A 22,137-nucleotide genomic window follows, 5' to 3' on the forward strand; every position below is an offset into this window, starting at 1 on the left:
GCTCTCCTCCTCACCACATCTCCACACATACTACCTTGATTCTGCTGCCCACCTCCACCCCACTCCAGCCTCACTCTAATTCATTGTTTTTTTTAGTACTTCTCCTACGTCCACCACAGTGAGACATGTCTTCCAATATCTTTACAGAACTTTGGAAAGTGTGGCCTCCTTTTTAGATAAGAAACCTGAGGCCCAAACAGCTTTAATGATCTGCTCAAGGTCACTGTTTCAGAATGTTGGTTTAACTATGCAAAGATGTGTTGCATCTGTTTAACTATGCAAAGATGTGTTGCATCTGTTTAACTGTGCAAAAGATGTGTTGCATTTGTTTAACTATGTAAAGAGGTGTTGCATTTGTTTATGTTGCAGAATATTTAACTATGTAAAGATGTGTTTTTGTTTTACCTAGACTGCCTAAGGCACTTGATTGGTCTAATAAAAAGCTGAATGGCCAATAGCAATGGAAGAGGTATAAGTGGGACTTCTGGGCAGGAAGAATAAGTAGGAGGAGGAATTTAGGCTCAAGGGAAAAAGAGAAAGAGACACCAAGAAGACACCAAGGAGATGCCAGGGGCCAGACAGACATGGAGGAACCAGGAAAGTAGGACATACCGAATGAAAGAAAGGCAGAAATTCATGAAGCAAAAGCTATAGGTTAATAGAATAGAAACAGGTTAAATTAAGTTAAGAGAGCTAGTGGGACAAGCCTAAGCTAAAGCCAAGCATTCATAATTGATAAGAAGTTTCTGTGTGTTTATTTGGGAGCTGGTTGTCAGCCCAAAGAAAATCCCAACAGTAGGTCACCATCACCTTGGCAAAGTCAAGGGAAAACTCATCCTAGACCCAGCTTGGTCTTCCAGGTCCAGAGTCTGTCCTCATCTGGAAATGTTGTTCGCTTCTAGAGCCACAGTCCAGCCGGGCCTTCCTTCTCCTTATTCTTACACTGAGGCGAGGAAATGGGCGTGGTGGTAAGGGTGTCAATCAGTAGCTAGAAGGAAAGGAAGAAGGGAATCTGCATTCTCAGAAGCAGAATCAGGGCAGAGAGGGGCTGGCTGAGAACCAGGAGGTACAAGGGCAAGAGTGTGTTTGCAGAGCACATGATGGAGGCCTGGCCCAGCTGCCATGGCTATTGGTGTCTTCAGGTGGAATGGGGCATTGGTACCCGAAGGGAGCAGAATAGGCGGGAAGTGGAGTCCGAGCTCTCAAACTTGCCTCTGAAAAGCCTCTGTTTTCTTGCCTTCTCTGGAGGATTATAACAGCATGTGCCCAGGACACGTAAATGTCTGGGCCAGCAGCCTTCAGGCAGATCCCCTAGACTGTTGGCCTTCCTCCTACCCAGAGGCCCAGGGCAGCCTCCGGGGCCCAGATGCCACCTTGAAGTGGCCAGTTCTTCAAAAGGCTTTGTGCTGGGCCTGGCTTTGGGCGACAGTGACAAGGTCAGAGAAGGTGGACACTGGCTCTGTTTCCCCTGTCACCCCAGCACTGGAAAGGACCAGATCCTTTAGAGTTTAAGAAGTCAAGGGGATGAAGAATGCTGAAGCCCCTTCATGGCATGTTGCCCAGATGCTGGTTCTCCCCTAAAGACCAGTCCTGTGCCCACTGCCAGCTGTATGGAGGCCTCAGATCCCAGCACAGGTCACTGCTGGGGCACCAAGGATTCCCTTCACCACCATGGCTGCATCAATGATGCAGATGAACAGGGAATGAGGGAATGGTTCGTATGATTAGGAGAAAGGGCTGCCCCAGGCCTGAAGTCCTACCCATCGGCTTCATTGGCTTGCCAAGTGGCTAGTAGGCACCCGCATCCCATCCTAGGAGCCTGGAGCTGAGGGCTTCCGAAATGGAATCACGAAGAGAGAGGGCTGGGAAATAAAGAAAAGGCAGGGAACAACCAGGAGGACAGCTTGGCCTCAGCTCCAGCCAGCCCCACCCCCACACCACCCCAAGCCAGCCAGCTTTCTTGGCGCTGAGAAAATGGTCAGTGACTTGTCACAGTCCACTGACTCCAAACAGCTCTCTGGAAACATTGTTGGATTTAAATCCAAATGCAGAGACACCCATATACATGCCTGTCACTCCTCCTATCCCTGCCCTAAACAGTTATCTCACGGCTACATACACACCATGTGACTCAACTCAGTTCAAGAGCATTTATTGAGTACCTATGTATTCCGGGCACTACCACTACAGACAGCTTCTTAACCTAAGAGGAGACACAGATGTGGGGGATGGTCATCGTGGGGCAGAGAAGTGGATGTGATCACTGGAGTCCAGCAAAAAGCACAGGAAGGAGTGATTGACTCTGGGTTCAGAGAGGGGACATCTCAGAGAAAGTAATGTCAGCAAGGTTTCTAAGGATGCATAGGAGTTTGCCGCCGCCGGGCATGCAGGGTAGCACTTAATCCTTTTTCTGTGCCTTGTACGCACTTAGCAAGCCTTCTACCACTGACCGACATTCCCAACCCTCAGCCATTGAATTTTAAACTTGGAATGAGACGGCCCAGACCTGAGTCTCAGCTCAGTCTTGCTGGTTCCCTCCGGCTCCTGATTCCCCATCTGTAAAATGGGCTGATAGGACGGTGGAGGTTGCTGGACACTGGGAATGGGTCAGACAGTGTCAGGGTAGGAGAGACCCTCCTGGGATGCACCCTCCTGCTTCCTAGCGGAGACAAAGAACCAGATGTTCTTAGCAAACCCAAGGACTCATGAGCAGAAGCAGCAGCAGGCTGGCTCACAGGAAGGCCTGTGCTGGGGTCCTTGTGGCCTGGCTGTTCTCTGCAGTGATAGAGGGGACAGAAAGAGAAGTTAATAGATTACAGGGCCGGGCAGGAAGAAGAGAGGATTTTTCATTTTAAAATGTTCTGGAATAATTCATATTTGCTTTGCAGGACGGCATTGTGTGCTGTCAACTCTGTAATAACTTCTAGACCTTTATTTATTGTTTTGCCTTAATGATTTCATGTTGCTCCGGTGTCGAGAATTCTCAGTGTCTTGTAACACATAAGGACAGCAAAGGCCCAGGCCGGGCAGCCCCATGGAAGGGAGTCCTGCTTCCCCTAATAGACCCTACCAGTCTCTGTGGAGGTGACAGAACCCAGAGCAAGGAGCTGAAGCACCCAAGCTGGGTGCAAAGTGAGGGCAATTCTCACATCATGCTCTGCAGCCAGGGTCGACCACCCCAGGACAGAAGTGCACTCTGAGCCTTGGGGAAACCACAGGCTTGCACCTGATTTTGTGGGACGAAGCCAGGATTCCCCAGGGGCCTGTGGGCTGCAGCCTTCAGTGGCCCAGTGGTTCCTCCACTTTGGGGGCATAGCTAATTAGAGGAAATCTTTACATCTAGGTCCCCAGCACACAACTCAGGAGCATGGGGATTTGTGAGTCCAGAGTGAGGCAAGGTTCTGTGTCTGATGGCCTATCGGGTGAGGCACAGCCACACAGAACAACTCATCTGTTGGCTGTGCCCTCACTAGAACACCCTCCGCTGCACTCAGCTCCTAGGGCTTGGGTTCCACAATTAGACCTGTCTCACAAATGTCCTACTGGGGACCCCTGTACCTCTGTTATCCTCCATCCTGGTTTCTTGATGGTTCTGCTCCCTCCTACCTCCACATCTCCAACCCCTTCTGTGAAGCCAGGAAAGGAAGGGGAGAGGAAGAGGAGGCTTTCTTGGTTGCCATGGTGATTCTCTACCTCCCAGTATGTGGGGTGGGGGACAGCTTCACTGTGAGCCTCCCACCAAGATCTGGAGGGAAGCAAGCTGTCCTGGGCAGGGAGAGGGCAGAGGAGTGGGGAAGGGACTGGAGTCACAATGAAGAAGGGAAAGAGAAAGGTGTGCTGGATCCAGAGTGGCTAGAGCAGAGAGCCAGCCCCTCCAGATGCTGAGGTTGCGGGCCTTTGGCCCAGAGGGCAGAGGGCTGTGTGAAGGAGGGAGACAGACAACACCCGTGCTCTCTGAACCTGAAGCCGCTAAAAGACCCAGGGCAGGTGGGGGGCGGAGACAGACAGTCAGAGAGGCTGTTGGGGAATAGAGACAGACCCTTAGGACTAGGAGACATCAGGGTTCAGAGAGCAGAGATGTGGAAAAGGAATACACACCAGGCCCTGCAACTGTGGCCATTCCCACCACAACCAGGCCAGAGTGGGCATGGCCTGGGGTCCCTGCCTACCGGGCTCTACCGGGCTCCACCAGGTCGGGCTGGCAGACTGGATAGTGACAGGCTGCAGCAGGGGCAGATGGAGTGAGGAAGGGCCTGACCCCCAGCCCACCAGGGAATGGTGATCGTCTGCTCTTTGGAGTGTTCCCTCTGCTGCTGCCCCCCCCCCCCCCACAACCTCCTGCCTCTGGGAGCATGGTGAGGGAAACAGAAGGGGGAGGGGAAAGAAGACAAGCAAGTGTTCACAGCCCCCCCCCCCCCCCCGTGGCAACCTCCCCACCTCCCCCCTGAGCCCCTTGGCGCTCTTTCCCTGTCAGCAGCAGGTGTTCCCTGGGCCCAGTTGGCTCTGGCAGAGACTAGGATGCTGTTGATTGGGGAAGTGATGCAGGAGAGATGGAGGAGATGCTGAGATGTGACATCTTAAAGGGGGTGAAGGAAAGATGAGGCAAGCCTCCTGAGGGAGACCCTTCTCCCCTCCTTCTGCAGCAAACACTTACTTTGCTCCAGATACCTTCAAGTGCCTCCCGTGCATCAGCTCTTTTATTCCTCGGGCTTACCTTGAATGACTGAGCTCACATAATCCTCCTGCCTCGGCCTCCCATGTATCTAGGACTCCAGGTGCAGCCACCTTTGTACCTGGCTTCCTTTTTCATTTCTCATACTGTGTGTCCCCTGGCGTTTCTCTAACCAGCCTTTATTTCTTCAAGCAGTGTATTCCAGTCTGCCCCAGTCTCCCCGCAACAACATTGTCTGAGTGGCTGTGTGCAAACACGTGAACACTTGCATGCAAGGCTCCAGGAATTCCCCGTGTGTAGGAGTGTATACACACACACACACACACACACAGACGCACGCACGCACGCACGCACACACGCACAAAGGAAACACACACATTCATGGGTCTGTCTGTACACATCCACGCACATGGAAGCCGCCACACCTGCTGCAACTTGGGCAGGTCTTTGGATTTCACCAGCAGAGCATTAACTGTGGCGTAGTAACCCCAAACAATGATCAAGCCAAGAAAAAAAAAAATCTGTTTGGCTTTGCAGTCAAGTGCTGCTTGGCATATGGGGTTTTTGGCAATACATCTGCCTTCCTAGGTTAAGCTTGGGCTGATGTGGCTTCCCGCCTATCTGCAGCTTGGCATCACTGGCTTCCAGGGGAACCAGCCTCTTGGTTCCCAGATGCCAGGCCTCCCCCCGAAGGCCCTCCCAAAACTCCTCTCCATCCCTGGCAGTGGCTGGGAAGCAGGTTCTCCCATCCCATCCTCAGATGAGACCCTGCAAAGTCTCACAGGAAGGTGAAGATTCGAACCCTGGGTCATCGAAGAGGAGGGGGACTGTAAAGCTTGAGTGAATGCAGGTGGGCCTGAGCCAGACCTGTGACCTCCCAGGCATGCCTCACCTGTCTGGAATGTGCCTACCTCACCGTCTAGTCATGCCAGGCCCTTCTTCTGTGGCCAGGCTGGTCGGTGTGGATGGGCTGTAATGTGTTTGTGTTGAACTACCCTCCAGAGGGCCCTGTACAAGGCTGTGTGCAGTGAGGGGTGACCAAGTCTCTTCCCCAGTGAGGGTAAAAGCTCCAGCGACGACTCATACTGTGCAAGAGCCGAACAGACCCGTCACCCTTCCTAGACAGGTAGAGCCATACTTCAGTGTTCATGAATCCCTACTGTGCCTGCCTATTGCTGGATCTGGGGGTGATGCAACCAATTCAGACTTGGATATTGTCATCCCCCTACACATGGCAGGTCAGCTTTCAGGCATGGAATAGCCTTAACAGAAAGTTAAAGGAAGCCACAAGTAATAAGAGAAATGTAGGTAACTATGAAAAGCAACTTCCAACGGGAGACTTCAAGGAAGCTCTCCCAGTTGAGGAAGTATGACTTCATGTGGCCAAAAGGCAGAGATGTGCTTGGTTTTCCAAATGGCACCATCTAAGACCTGAGCAGGTGCAGGAAGATCAAGACCGTAGCAGGGCTGTGAAAAGAGTGGTAGGGTTGGGATGGGATCTTGTGACTCCAGACAAGGAAATTGGACTTCATAGGTACATTAGAGATTAGAGAGTTGTTTTGTTTTGTTTGTTTGTTTTTTCTTTTGAGACAAAGTCTCTTGTGGCCCAGGGCAGCCTCCAGCTCACTATGTAACTAGACATGACCTTGAACTTGGATCTTTCTGCCCCTGCACCACCAAGCGCTGAGATCACAGGTGGTCGCCACCACACGTGCTTTCTTCAGTGAGTGATGGGGATTGAACACAGGGCTTCCTGTACGCTGGGCAAACTCTACCAACTGACCTGCATCCCCAGTCCCATTGAGGATTTGTTGAACAGGGGAAGGTCTTGGGAACTCTTGCGTTTAGAAAGCTTAATCTCCAGGTATGAGCAAGTTATATCAGAAATATGCATGCATGCACATGGACATTCACGTCCATCTTCAGAAATGTACAAATGCATGAATATACAGAGGGATAGGCCCAAATTTTAGGGTTAATTTCTGAGCCTTTTAGTGTTTGAATTGTATTTCTTGATTTGACTAGGGAAACATATTCACATGATCTAAAGTTCAAACAGAAAAAGACAAGTGCATTGAGAAGCAAAGCCACTCTGCCCTGATCAGACCCCACGGTTCACCTGTCGGGAAGCCAGCACAGTGGCCAGCTGGAAAGCTTCCTTCCAGTGTTTTCTCTGCTTAGACAAGCAAATAATCTGACTGTATTTGGTTTGGTTTTTGAGACATGATCCCACTTTGTGACCAAAGCTATTTTCAAACCCCCAATCCTCCTACCTCAACCTTTACTCCCCCCAATTCCTGGGATGGTGACCACGCACCACCGTGTCCACCTACAGTTTTGTTGCACGTGTTCTTCTGAACCTTGCTTTTCCCCTTTAATAACATAATACGAGCAGGTGAGATGGTTCAGCAGGTAACAGCACTTGCTGCCAAGCCCTGGACCCCACATGATAGAAAAGATCTTTTCTTACATGTTTTTACCCTCTGGCCTACACACACACACACACACACACACACACACACACACACACACACACACACAAATTTAAAAACTTTGAGCCATGATCTCACTATGTAGCCCTGGCTGGCCTGGAACTCACTGTCTTAGTTAGGGTTTCTATCGCTATGATAAAAACACCACAACCAAAAGCAACTTATGGAGGAAAAAGGTTTTGTTGTTTGTTTGATGATTTTTTTGAGACAGGGTTTCTCTGTGTAGCCTTGGTTGTCCTGGAACTCACTCTGTAGACCAGGCTGACTTCAGACTCACGGAGATCCACCAGCCTCTGCCTCCTGAGTGCTGGGATGCCTCCACCGCCCAGTGAGAAAAAGGTTTATTTCAACTTACAGTTCCAAGTCATAGTTCTTCTTTAAAGAAGCCAAGGCAGGAACTCAAGGCAGGAATCAAAGCACAGGCCACAGAGGAACACGACTTACTGGCTTGCTCCTCATGGCTTGTTCAACCTGCTTTCTTTTTTTTGGTTTTTCGAGACAGGGTTTCTCTGTGTAGCTTTGCGCCTCTCCTGAAACTCACTTGGTAGCCCAGGCTGGCCTCGAACTCACAGAGATCTGCCTGGCTCTGCCTCCCAAGTGCTGGGATTAAAGGCATGCGCCACCACTGCCCGGCTCAACCTGCTTTCTTATACAACTCAGGAACACCTGTACAGATGAGCTGGGCTCCCCTATATCAATAATTAATAAACAAAATGCCCCACAATTTTGCCTATAGTCCAATCTTATGGAGGAATTTTCTCATGATTTTCCCTTCTCAGATATATCTAGGTTTGTGTCAAGTTCACAAAAACAACCAGTACACTCACTATGTAAACTAAGCCAGCCTGGAAGTCACGGAGATCTACCTGTTTTTGCCTCTTGAGTCCTGGAATTAAAACAATGAGCCACTATGCCCGGTCAAATGATTGTTTTTACATGTATCTATTATGCAGCATGTGTATATGTTTGTACATATGTGCACATATGTGTTCTGCCATAGAGCAAGTGTGGAGGTCAGAGGACAATTTTTAAGAGTCAGTTCTCTCCTTCCGAAATGTGAGTTTTGTGTAGTTGGAATTTTCTTTGGGCCAACAACCAGCTCCCAAATAAAGACACAGAGACACTTTATCATTATGAATGCTGGCCTTAGCTTGTTCCACTAGCTCTTCTAACTTAATTTAACCTGTTTCTATTCATTTACGTTTTGCCTTGGGGCTCTTTACCTCTCTTTCCTTCTGTATGTCCAACTTTCCTGCTTCCTCCACGTCTGGCTTGCTGGCCCCTGGCATTTCCCTGATATCTCTTTTTCTTTCTTCTCTGAGCCTAAATTCCTCCTCCTACTTCCCTGCTCGGAAGTTCTGCCTATACCTCTTCCCTCACTATTGGCTGTTCAGCTTTTTATTAGATCAATCAGGTGACTTAAGCAAGCAAGGTAAAAACAGTAGTAACAAATCTTTACATAGTTAAACAAATATTCTACAACAGTTTTGGGGACTGAACTGAAGGCTTGGTGGCAAGTGTCTATACCTGATAAGGTCTTAAAATGTTTTTTAATTAAGACACACACACACAAACATATATACACCTTGGGAGGGCAGAGATGACGCACAATAAGAGATCACTTACCTAGCATGAGTAAGATCCTGGGTTTGAACTTCGGCATTGTCAATAATAATAATGATAATAACTTTAAAGATCCCTACACATCCATAGAGTTGCACTGATCTCAACACCAGTGGGTTATTTCATTATAGCTCAACATTTCCATTATTTCTGCTCTTTTTCTCTTATTAAAAATGTCCAGGGGTTGGGGATTTAGCTCAGTGGTAGAGTGCTTGCCTAGCAAGCGCAAGGCCCTGGGTTCGATCCTCAGTTCAAAAAAAAAAAAAAAAACCAGAAAAAAGAAAAAAAAAATGTCCAGTCTGGCTAGGTGGTGGTGGCGCATGTTTTTAATCCCAGCACTTGGGAGGCAGAGACAGGTGGATCTCTGAATTCAAGGCCAATGTGGAATACACAAAGAGATACTGCCTTAAAAAAAAAAATCAAACAAACAACCAAAAAAAAGTGGGGCCTGGAGAGATGGCTCACTGGTTAAGAATACTTGCTCTCACACAGGACCTGGGTTCAATTCCCGGTACTCACATGATGGCTCACAACCATCCTAGCTCCAGTTCCAGGGGATCCATTGCCCTCGTCTGACCTCCACTGGCACCAGGTCACACTTGGTGCACAGACATACATGCGGAGGGGGAGGGAATATTCATATACAAAAATTTAAATAAAAATTTAAAAAGCTACAGTGTCATGTGTTATTAAAAGCACATGCTTTTAATTCCTCCCACTTGGAAGGCAAAGACAGGCAGATCTCTGTGAGTTCAAGGTCAACCAGGACTACATAGTGAAACTATGATTCAAAAAAACAAAAAGCAAACAAAAATGTTGCAGTGATGGACCTAGTCCATATCTTTTGCGTATTGATCCCTTCATCTGTTTATGTTCAACAGAATTTTTTAAAGGCAGAATCTTGCCGTATAGCCCAGGCTAGCCTGGAATTCACAACCCTCTGTCTTAACCTCCTGGTTACTGGGGTTATAAGCACACACCTCTCTGTCCTATTTATTTATTTATTGAGCACCAACTATATGTTGTGCAGCATTGCAGGTGTCTGAGCCGGAGCAGAGGGACAGCAAAGGCCCTTCCTAGAGGAAGAAATCTTCTCATGTACACATTGGAGTAGATCTTTGGGATACATTCCTGGAGTCCACAGGCCAAATCAAAGTGTGTGCATTCTTAGAATTTGGTAGATAAACCTACACTCCCCTGTACTGTGTCAATGCATTCTCACAATCTGTGCATGCCTGTTACCATGCATTTCCTAACAGCTGATACCAAACATCTTGATCTTTGCCACATGTTACAAAACAATCCCCTCCCCTTTTTTTTTCTTCCAGTTTTTCAAGACAGGGTTTCCCTGTGTAACTGTGACTGTCTCGGAACTCTGTAGACCAAGCAAGCCTTGAACTCAGAGATCTACCTGCCTCTGCCTGAGTGCTGGGATTAAGGTCATGCACCAACACATCTGGCCAATTGTGCGTTTTTTGTGTTGCTGCTATTGTTTTGAAGCAGGGTCTCTTGTGGTCTAGGCTGGCCTCCAACTCCATGTGTACCTGAGATGACCTTGACCTGGTGTTTCTCTGGCTTTGGTTGTATATGTGTGTATTCCCACTTTGTATTTGGGTGAATGTGCATTTGTGTGGGTTTCCTATGCGGAGGTTAAGAAGTCAAGCTGACATGGCTCTCCACCTTTGTTGTTATGGTTTTGTTTTGTGACAGAGTCTCTCACTGAACTTAGGGCTCACTGATTGGCTAGGCTGTCTGGCCAGTAAGCCCTAACAACATGACTGTCTGCCTCCCCAGTGATGAGATTACTTTTAATCTGGAGATCCAAACTCAGGTCCTCATGCTTTCATAGAGACTTCTTACTCAACCCCAAATTGTCCTTTCAGTTTGCATTTCTTTTATCATGAGTAAGGGTTAAATATCTTCTCATAGGTTTAAAAGCAATTGCCAGGTCCTCTTCCGCCAATGTACTGGTAAGTGTACATAATTCTGTTCAATGGTGGATCTTTTTCCTATTGTTCTGTGGATTCTCTTTATCTATTAAGGAAGATAACCCTTTGCCTGCGGTACGGTGGCAAATCCTTTTTTCCCAGTTTGCCATCTGTTTTTGGTTCTTACTTATGTTTGTTTGGTTGTTTGGTTGGTTTTTCTGTGTAGTTTTGGTGCCTGTACTGGAACTCACTCTGTAGCCCAGGCTGGCCTTGAACTCGCAGAGATCCACCTGCCTCTGCCTCCCAAGTGCTGGGATTAAAGACATGCGCCACCACTTCCCGGCTAGTTATGATTTTTTTTTAAAGGTGGGGTTTTGAAATGGCAAATAAAAAATTAAAGGAATTCTGATCTTTTTTGGCTCTACTTCTATATGGTGCTGGACTTAAAAGAGACATAGGCTGAGATCACATGATCTTTGGTTCCATTAACAGAAGCACAAGTTCTATGTAAAGGAGAGTAATGGTCCTGTCCTGTTCTGTGTCCCATCCAAAGAGCAGCACACAGAGGAGGGTGACCACATGGCGACTGGGCTTTTGAGTCAAGTCCCGTGAGGAGCGGCAGTGGGCTGGTATCATTGAAGCTGGATCTGATCTGTGTATGAGAGACCAGATCTCACGGCACAGAACCTGTGCCTGAGATGGAGTGTGTCAGAGAGTGGGACTCTTCAAAGCAGAGCTGTCTGAAGGCGGAGTGCCTTGCTCTGGTAAGGAATGAGTCCCATTATGAAAGAGGTTCGAACCACATCTGGGGCGGGGTCACCTACCAGAGAAGCCAGTTGTGCGACCAGATACCTCTCACAACTCCTTCTACCCTGGAGCCTGCCCTGGACAAGACCACAAAGAACCTTTTAAATGAATCTTCACTTTGCAGGTGAAGAGCAGGTGATGGGAAACTATTCACTGAGGCCTGTGGAGTCTCAGACTCTTCAACACATAGGACCTGGTTAAAAGGATGGAGACCAGAGTGGTTGACTGTTCGCCCAAGGATCCACAGCAGACTCTAAATCTCAGATTCCTTCTGCTGAACCTCCTGCCCCTGTTGAGTGATTTAAACGTGTTTATCGCCTGACTCTCGGCAATCCCCCTGCAGTTGTATAGAAAGGCCAATAACAGAATACTCTATTAAAAGCAATACACAAGGCACCATGGGAACACAGGCGGAACAGTGGATTCTGCTAGAGAGGGGAATCCGGGAAAACTTCTCAGAGGATGTAGCATCTATGCAAGGACACATAGCAGGTGCAGAGCAAAACAAAACAAAAAAACCACAGGGCAGAAGAGGGTGGTGGCTGTGCTTGGCCTCTGGGTGTGTATTGAGCAGCAAGGGTCACTTCTAAGAGATGAGTGCATCATAGTCCAACAGAGGAGACAGAAGAGTCACTCATCACTGTCAGAGTATGGGAGGCACTACAGCACCTGCCCACAGGACAGGAGCAGCATGCTCTCCTTCAGGAACAAAGTGAGAATCTGGAAAATCTCCCAGAGAGGTGCAGCCTGGAATTATAATTTGAATTGCTTCATTGGTTGATATTTGGATTTTTGAGACCAAGTTCTTGTATTGAGAGATTTTTCTTTTATTTATTCTGGCTGGTCTGGAATTCCCAATGTAGACTAGGCTGGCCTCAAACTCACAGAAGCCCTCCTGCCTTTGTTACCTAAGTGCTGGGATTAAAGGCCGCATGCTCAACTGGTAGATATTTTTGACATTTATTTAGTTACCTAATTGTTTATTTCTACTTAACGTATGCGTATATGTGATATGAGCACGTGGGTGAGCACGCCACAGTGAGGGGATGTGGGGAAGCCAGAGGCTGTTTTTCAGGACTCCGTTCTTTCCTTCCACCATGAGGGTTCCGAGAATTGAACGGACATTGTCATATTTGGCTTCAAGTGCCTTAATATGGTAAGCCATCTCCATAGCCTGAATTTTTTCCCCTTGAGACAGGGTCTCTGTAGTCTAGACTGGCCTCAAACTCGCTATGTAGCCAAGGATGACCTTGTTCTCCCATCCCTCTACCTCTCCAGTACTGGAATTACAGGTGTGTGTCACCATGCCCCCTTTACGTGGTGCTGTGGATTGAACCCAGAGATTTGTGTGCGCTACTCAAGGACTTTACCAACTAAGCTGTATCCTCAGTCAGTCCTGAGACAGGATTTTTAGCACATAGCCAGGGCCCACCATGAACTTGTTATGTAGCCTAGAGTGGCCTCGACCATGTGCTTTTTCTGATTCAGTCTCCCCAGTGCTGAGACGGCAGGTATCTGCCACTATGCCTGGCTTAGCCTTGGATTTTCAGAAGAGAAACAAAAGATTTCCAGGTTGGCCATAAAGCAGTTGGGAAAAGGAAAAGCATTCCAAGCCAAGGGAATATTGTGTGCAAAGTTTCTGAGCTGTGCATGGCTGTCCTGTCTTCAGACACCCACAGCAGATATGAAGACTCCTGTAGGAAGTGTTGGGGGACAGGCATCAGGCTGGAGGAGGAGGGACTGAGAGGCTTTGGGGCAGGCCCTAGCAGGTTTCCAGATGGAGTGGGAAACAGCCTTGGTGTGCACTGGGACTTAGCAGGCTTGGCGACCTTCCCTTCAAAGCTGGGCCCCAGATTGAGAGCCGGAGGAGAGAAGTGTGAGGCGTCAACTGCCAGCTCTTCCCGCTGTGCCGGCTGCTGAGCTGGGAGTCTCCTCTGCTCTCTTGTCCATGGCTGCGACCCCGACTAATCCAGCCTCCTGGCCCATCTGACACACACTTCCACTTAACATTTTGTTAGCGACTCTATAAACGAGCTCTCCCTGACCTTCACTCCCTGGCTAATTGCTGGTTTCATGTACAAGACTAGCTTAATTTTACGTGATAATTACCTGAGAGGGGCGATACATATGGCATTGCATGTTGGAAATGTCAGGCCTGGAAACCTACCAAGTGGCCGCAGTCGGGGGCCATGTGGGGAGAGGAGAATGCCTCAAGCAGACAAAGTTCTGGAGCCTCGGAGTCCTCGCCTAGCACAGAACATCCAGGGATGCAGGCCAGAGGCGCAGACCACGGATTTCTCTGCCACCCATGCACACCTCAAAGGACCAGGTCAAAGGCAGGGCTCCAATACATTCTTGGTCGTCCCTTTTGTCAAGTCCCCACTGTGTACCAGGCAATGTGCACAAGCTTGCACTGCTTACGAACCCCACCCAGCTCAGGGAGTCTGAATGCATATAGCATGTTTTAGTTAAAGTTACTAAAGAGAATGAATTAGAAAAGCCTGAATGTAAAGTGGTGTACAGCGGACAGCGGAATCCACTTTAATACAAAAGTGCCACTGAGGGGCTAGGGACACAGTTCAGTCAGCAGGGTGCTTGCTAAGTATGCACAATGCCCTGGTGTGGTGGTTTGAATGTGAATACTCCTCCATGCCCATTGGCTCATATGTTTGAATCCTTGGTCCTCAGTTGGTGGAACTGTTTGGGAAGGATTAGGAGGTGTGACCTTGTTGGAGGAGGTGTGTTACTGGGGACAGGCTTTGTGGTTTCAAAAGATTCATGCCATTCCAGTGTGCTCTCTGCCTCCTGTTTGTGGTTTGAGATGTGAGCTCTCAGCCATTCCTACCACCATGCCATCATGGACTCTAACCCTCTGGAACCGTAAGCCCAATTAAATGCTTCCTTTTATAAGGTGCCTTGTCATGGTGTTTTACCACAGCAATAAAAAATTAACTAATCTGGGTTCAATATCCAGCACTTTGTAAATTAGGCCTAGCGGTACATACCTATTATCCCAGAACTCAAGAGGATCAGAAGTTCAAGGTTATCCTTGACTACATAGTCCATTCAAGGCTAGCCTGACCTACATGAGATTTTGTCTCAAAACAAGTATCACTGAGCATGGTGGCACATGCTTGTAATCCTGGCACTCAGAAGGCTGAGATAGGAGGATTAGGAGTTCAAAACCATGCTGAGCTACACAGGAAGATTCAGTCTCAGAAAAAAAGAGAAAAAATGTCATCAGACACAAAAAGACTAATTTCTATGACATCTAATAGAGTCAGTTCTTGGAGACAGAAAGTTTTACAGTATAAGCAAGGACTGGGTAAGGAATGAGGAGAGCTCATTGGCATGATGAAAACATTCTGGAGATGGCTGCATAAGCTGAGTGTACTTGATGCCACTAAACTATGTGCTTAAGATGGCCAAAGTGGTAAAGTTTATTGTACATGTTTTACCATTGTGATTTTTTTTTTTAAACAGAATCTTATGTAGCCCAAGTTATCCTCAAACTCCCTGTGTAATTGAGGATGACCTTTAACTCCTGATCCTTCTACCTCTACCATTCAAGTGCTGGGATTGCATGTGTACCATCATGCCTAGCTTACCACAATGTTTTAAGATTTATTTTTATTTTTCATGTATGTGTGTTTGCCTATTTGAGTTTATGTGTACCACATGCATGCAGGAGCCCACAGAGGCCAGAGGATGGCATTGAACCCACTGAACTGGAGTCACAAGCAGTTGTGAACTGCTATGTGGGTGCTGGGAACCCACCCTAGGTTCTCTGCATAAACAAAAATTACTCTTAACCACTGAGCCATCTCTCCATCCCCGCTACAGTTTTTTTTTTTTTTTATGTCTTTAGAGATGCAATGCAAAGCACAGGCAGAACACAACCATTCAATTACTGAGAGACAGAGAACAGCAGGAGGTGCCCAGAGTGGCAGGGATTTTGGACTGTTGTTCCCTCAGCTAGGGGAACAAGGATAGGGACCAGTGGAGTTCATCCTTCTGATACACCATAGATTCCAAAGAGCTCAGAGGAATTCTGTGCAGCGAGGAAGGCAGGGGACCAGGAGAGCTTGGGATAATGCTTTGTAAAGGAGTCAGAGCACAAGGTTGAAGGGCAGCCGGCACCTGAACAGGTGAGATGGATAGAGGAGACAGTGCAGAAACTGCCTCAGTCTTCCCTAAAATGGTTTGGAATAGAAGTAGATGTTTGTAAGAATGGAAGATCTGGAGCTGTGGGCATAGCTCAGTTTAGGTATCATGCTTGCCTGACCTTCAGGAAGACCTGGATTCAATCTATCACTCTGAATAAACTGGGTATGGTGGGACATGCCTGGAAGCCTAGCACTTGGCAGAAGATCAAGGTCATCCTCATCTACAAAGTGAGTTCTATGCCTACATTTCTAGGATTACTTGGATTATAAAAAGTAACTTCATTACTGGGAGTGGTGGTATATGCTTTTAGTCCTAGCACTCAGGAGGTAGAGGCAGGCAGATCTCTGGGTTCAAGGCCAGCCTGGTCTACAGAGCTAGTTCCAGGACAGCAAGTGTTACACAAAGAAACCCTGTCTCAAAAAAACAGAAACAAAGTGAGTTCTAGGCCAGCCTGGGCTACATGAGACTCTTTAAACAAAGTGAGTTCTAGGTCAGCCTTGGCTACATGAGACCCTGTAAACAAAGTGAGTTCTAGGCCAGCCTGGGCTACATGAGACCCTGTCTCAGAAAACAAAACAAGGGCTGGTGAGATGGCTTGAGTTTGATCCCTGAATCCCACACGGTAGAAAGAGTCAACTCCCGAAACTTGTCCTCTGGCCTCCACACATGCTCTGGGGCACCTCCAACCCCATGCACACAAAATAAATACAAATTTTGAAAGAAAAGAAAATAATGGAATCCCTATTGTTCCCCCAGCATTTCCAGTGTCTGGAATTATACTCGGCATGAAGGTGAGTGACTACAATCCGGTATGTCTGTCTCCTGCCCTGCAGCGGGATTGCTCATCCTTCAGAGAACAGAGCAAGGCAGGCAGAACCAGGTCCCCGTGGCAGTAGGACCAGGGAGTTTATGTTAAGGAGAAAGGAGGTACCTGGCTGTGTAGAGGCCCCAGCCATGGAACACTCATGTACACACACACACACACACACACACACACACACACACACCCTCGTGCAAACCCACTAACTACAGGATCGAGTAAGAAACACAATCCCAGACTAAAGCAAATTCCACAAGCCCCCTTCGCCTCCTCACATCCATAGAATTGTGGACTCTTGAGCTGTGTTGGAGTAAATTACGGCTTAATGAGATTTCAATTAACAAAAACAAATTAAAATCACTTTGGTAATTAAACTGCTGTGAACCTCGCCAACAGTTCTCTCTCAGACCTCAGATTTCCATGGGGAAGGGAGATGGAGGACCCAGTGCAGGGCAGTGAGTTGTCTCAGAGGAGGGCATCTCAGGAGCCAAGGAGAAGCCACCTAGGAGCCAGGGCTTCTGGGAGCCAAAGGGATATACACAGGTGGGCGGTTGCAGTATATAGCCTAGGAAGTGAAGGGCTCAGAACTGAAACTCCAAGAGTGGCCCTGCCACCCGGCAGCTGTGTAAAGGAAGACATGTTAATTAACCTGCCTGAGCCTCAGAGACTCCATCTGTAAAATGGGGATAATGGGACCCATGTCATTTAAGTGCATGAATGCATAGGGCATGTTCAGAAAAGTGCCTGTCCCACCGCAGGGGCTTCTCACATGGGGAATTTCCCAGCACCCTCAGCGTTGCTGTTTTCAGTGCTCTGAATGAACCCTAAGCTCCTCTGGGGCCATGCTGTCCCTCCGAGTTAGATGAATGAGGGTTCCCCACAGACATCTCTTGGAGGCGAGGTTTCTCCAGGTTGCAGCCTACCCAGGTCCTCATCTCTTTCCATCAAAGCCTAAGCACTGTAAGACCTTTCTCGTCTCATGCCCCCTGGAGAACAAACCCCTGGGTTCGTAAGGATCCACAGCCTCCCACACACCTGGAGAGTTAAGGCCTGCTTCCCTTCCCTGGTTTTAGTCCACCGAGGAGGAAACCCATGTCATGACTTAGCTGGTGTCTGAGAGAGGACGCGGGACTCTGGCAGCAGGACAGAGGACTCCTTCATGTTCTCTGCTGACACAACTGTTTCTGAAGGGCAGGCTGGCCACATGCCGCAGCAAAGCTATCCAATGACCCATTCCCTTTGCTCTGACAGTTCTCCCTCTGGGAACGACTCCCAAGTAATTGATCCAAGATGTATGCAAGGTTGAGAGTGCAAGAATGTGCATCCCAGCATTATTTGTTATAGCGACACACTGGAAGCCATCTAAAAGTTAAACAGTCAGGTGAGGCATATCACAGGGCATCTGTGTTTGGGAACACTCTGGAACCTATGAAAACATACGTGTTTGCAAGAGGGACTGCCAGTGTATTTTTCTGGATGCTTCTAGAGAGTTGGTGCCGTTTGCGGCTTTGACAGCTTCAGAAACACAAGTGTTACAAGCCTTCCAAAATGTCATTTGGAGCTGGGCATGGTGGCGCGTGCCTGCAATCCCAGCAGAGGCAGGCATGATCTCTGAGTTTGAGGCCAGTCTGGTCTACACGGCAATTTTTAAACCAACCAAAGCTATACCCACCATTAAAAAGGAGGAGGAAGCAGAGGAGGAGAAGGAGGAAAAACAGAATCAGCAGCCACCATTTGGAGCTACCGATGGTGCCTCATGCCTCTAATCCCTGCATCCAGGAGGTGCAGGAGAAGGAGCAGAACTTCCAGGCCAGTCTCTTCTATACAGAGAGTTCCAGGCCTGCCAAGGCTGAGTAGGGAGACTTTGTCTCAACAAAACAAAAACAGACAAATAAAACACTCGACCACATTTATAGAGAGGAGCTGGAGAGATGGCTCAGTGGTTAAGAGCACTTGTTCTGGCAGAGGACCCAGGTTCTGTTCCCAGCACCCACATGGTGGCTCACAACATCTTTTTAACTCCAGTTTCAGGGGATCTGACACCCTCTTCTGACCTCCACAGGTACACATATAGTGCACAAACGTACACGCAGACAAAACACTTATACACATAAAGTTTAAAGGCTTTTACACATAGTTATTTATTTCTCTTACATATTTTATCATGTGGTTCTTAACTTCTTTTATTTTTATTTTATGTGTATGTATGGGTGTCTTGCCTGCATGTATGTCTGTATGCCATGTGCATGTCTGGTGCCTGTGGGGTCCAGAAGAGGACATAGAATCCTCTGAAACTGAAGTTACAGGTAGTTACATGATGCCACGTGGTGGTGGAATCAAACCTGGGCCCTCTGGAAAAGCAGCCAGTGATCTTAACCACTGATCCATCTCTCTATACCCATATCTTGTGAATTTTTTAATAATAAAATTTTAGGGGTTGAGGGTGTAGCTCAGTGGTCGAGTGCTTGCCTAACATGTATAAAGCATTAGATTCAATTTTCTACACTATCAAAAACAAAAACTAAACTAAAATTTTATTCTTTTTCCCTGGTACTGGGACTTCAACTCAGAGCCTCATGCCTGCTGCTGGGTAAGCGCTCTACTACTGACCTAGATGCCCAGCCCAAGTTTTGATTTTTTTAAATATCTTATTTTTATTTTTAATTATGTATATGTGTGTATGTGCATGTGAGTGCAGGTACCCAGAAGAGGGAGTTGGATCACCTGGAATTGTAATTACGTGCAGTTGTGAGCTACCCAGTATGGATGGTGGGAATCAAACTCGGGTCTTCTGTAAGAGCAGTAATAACGGTTAACCTCTAAAACATTTCTCCAGCTCCTGGAGTTTTAATTTTTGAATCACTGTTTGCTGCCTTCATTAGAAAGACTGGCACAGGAACCCAAAGTTTTAATATTTAAAATTCACAAAACTGAATGTAGAATAAATCTAAACAAAGTTTGAAAATAATCTCGTTGCTTTTCAAGTTTGTAGCACTTAGACTTTTCAAATTGTTGAAGTAAAAACACGAAGTCTCTCGAAAACCTGAATGTGTATTTATAAGTTTTACCAACTTGTGAATGTACATCACTTATGTCCACACACACCACAGATGTTGCTTTTCTCCACAGTGCAAGAAATCAAGGCGTGGCTGGGTGGTGGTGGCATATGTCTTTAATCCCAGCACTAGGGAGGCAGAGGCAGGAGGATCTCTCTGAATTCAAGGCCAGCCTGGTCTACAGAGTGAGTTCCAGGACAGAAGGGGCTGTTACACAGAAAAACCCTGTCTTGAAAAACCAAAAAGAAAAAAAAGAAAGAAAGAAATCAAGGTATTTTAAAGCTCATGTATGTTTTCATTTATGCAGCAAGTACTTTTTGTGCCCATGGAGAACTGAAATAAATAGACAGGTGGAATCCTGCCTTAGGGAACTTGTTGCCGTTGATAAAAGTAGATGATGGGAACACTGGAAGTGAGAAGGTCCAGTGACGGCTTTGGAGGCAGGAGGAGCCCTGGACAGGGCACCTGGGAGGCTGTTTGAGAGGAGGCGACCAGGGAGGAGTATGATAAACATTTGTTTCTTTATAATTAGACTAAAACATATATATATATATATATATATATATATATATATATATATTAATCTCAAGAGTCCATAGCCAGATAGTAACAGAAGCAGAAGCAACCCTAAAAGCCTGGCTCCTAGGCAATGATTTTTTTCTTTTACATTTTTAGTACTAAGAATAAACATAGGGCCTCCCACGTGCTAGACATATGCTGCATCTCTAGTTACCCCCTCAGTCCTGGTTTGTTTGTTTGTTTGTTTGTTTGTTTTAAGACATAGTCTCATTGTTTTGATGACCTGCTATGTAGACCAGATTGGCCTCAAACTCATAAAGATTTGCCTGCCTCTGCAGCCCAAATGCTAGGATTAAAGGCGTGCACCGCCACCACACCTAGCTGACTTTTTAACCCAACACCAATACCCTGGGAAATTGGAACAGCATCTCAATCTTAAGTAATAGTGTATCCCCCAATGAGCAATGGAGCTGTCTGATGGGGGTGGTCCTACTTTCCCCTTCCATGCGTTCCTGATGGAGGAAGTTTGGTATATTCAAACATGCACCCCCTCCCAGTTGGTCAGGATGAATGGGAAACCTACTATCTACCACATCTCAAGGGGGTGCCCCTCCCCTGATCACCTTCCTCATGATAGTAGAATTCCAGGCTGTCTCAGGATGACAACTGCTGTCTTGGAGCTAGATGGTCAAGGGCAGAACAGCTCAACCCTGGAACCTTGCAATCTTCTCCCCCAGCTCCCTGAACAGTGCTGATCTTGCAGGACCTCCCTACCTCTGCACAGCCCTTTGCACTGAGTGGGGAAAGGCAGGCAGGGCAGGGGGCCACCTCTAGGCAGCCAGTTGGGGTGAGGGCTGCTGGGGCCGTGTGTTTGTGTAGCTGGTGCCCCGTGAGATGCAGCGCCCTTTCCCCCCTCCAGACTCTATGTATCATGTTTTGTGCTGACTTCAGACAGCCCAGGGAGGAGGACACAGAGTTGTACTTTCCAAGTAGCTGGCAACCCTTAATCAATGTTAATTGGCTCTAATTAGCATATGTTAATTAATGATATTTACTACAAATTAAAGGTATGAGTGCTCCCAGAGGGTTTCCTGTTCATCCAATTAGTGCCAATTAGTTGCAATTAACACGTGTAAATGAGATTCCATTGAACCCAAAACAAACAGTACAGAATCTCTGGATTCCCTCTTGCACCTTTACACTCTGCCAGGGGAGAGCTGTGGTGTGGAGGGCCAGGGATGAGGGACTGGGAGCAGAGAGGGCTGACCTTCCACAAGACTGGATCCTCCAGACACCAGGAGTGAGAGACCAGAGCGGAGAGCAAGAGCACAAGAAGGCCACGCAACCCTCTGGCATGCCTGCTTGTCTCCTGTTGCCTAGAGAAAGGTCTCAAAAAGGGTCCTGGCCTGGGCATGCTCTTGAGATCCGGGGGCCATCCCATGGGCATTTCCGGGCCTCCCAGGCCTCAATCCAGTGTCTAGTCCGAGGTAGGAGTTCAGTAAAAATTGGGTTAAAAGCTGGTTCCTGAAGCTGGGGGTGTAAATCACAGGTTGCATATACGAAGTTCCATTTCTAGCACCTCAAAAAATGCCAGAGGGAGTCATTCAGTGTTCCCTAGGTCATCCCAGGAGGCTATCCAAAGAGCAGGACAACACTTATGCCTACGACATTTTTTAATGCAATTGACTTCTACTACATTTCTTTCCTTATTGTTTGTGGATGGGTATGTTCCTCCCCCGGCGAGAATAGAGGTTAGAGGACAATGTACAGGAGTCTGTTCTCTCCTTCCAGTATGTGGGTCCTGGGGATCAAACTGAGGTCATCAGGCCTGGCAGCAAACACCTTTTCCCAGTGAGCCGTCTCAATGGCCTCTTCTAAAATAATTTGAATATAATCTGTATATACCAACAAAGGTTTTATCTCAGTGTTAGTGTGCCCATTTCTTAACTTTAGTTCTTCTTTATTCCATGACTGTCTGAGGCCCAAACCTCTGCCATGCTGGTATCTGGGAAGAGAAACAGCCAGAGCCAGGCATGGCAGTGCATGCCTGAAA

This window comes from Peromyscus californicus, unplaced genomic scaffold (assembly GCF_007827085.1).
Source record: "Peromyscus californicus insignis strain IS unplaced genomic scaffold, ASM782708v3 Scaffold_3__1_contigs__length_106647218, whole genome shotgun sequence".
In the NCBI taxonomy this organism is placed as follows: Eukaryota; Metazoa; Chordata; class Mammalia; order Rodentia; family Cricetidae; genus Peromyscus; species Peromyscus californicus.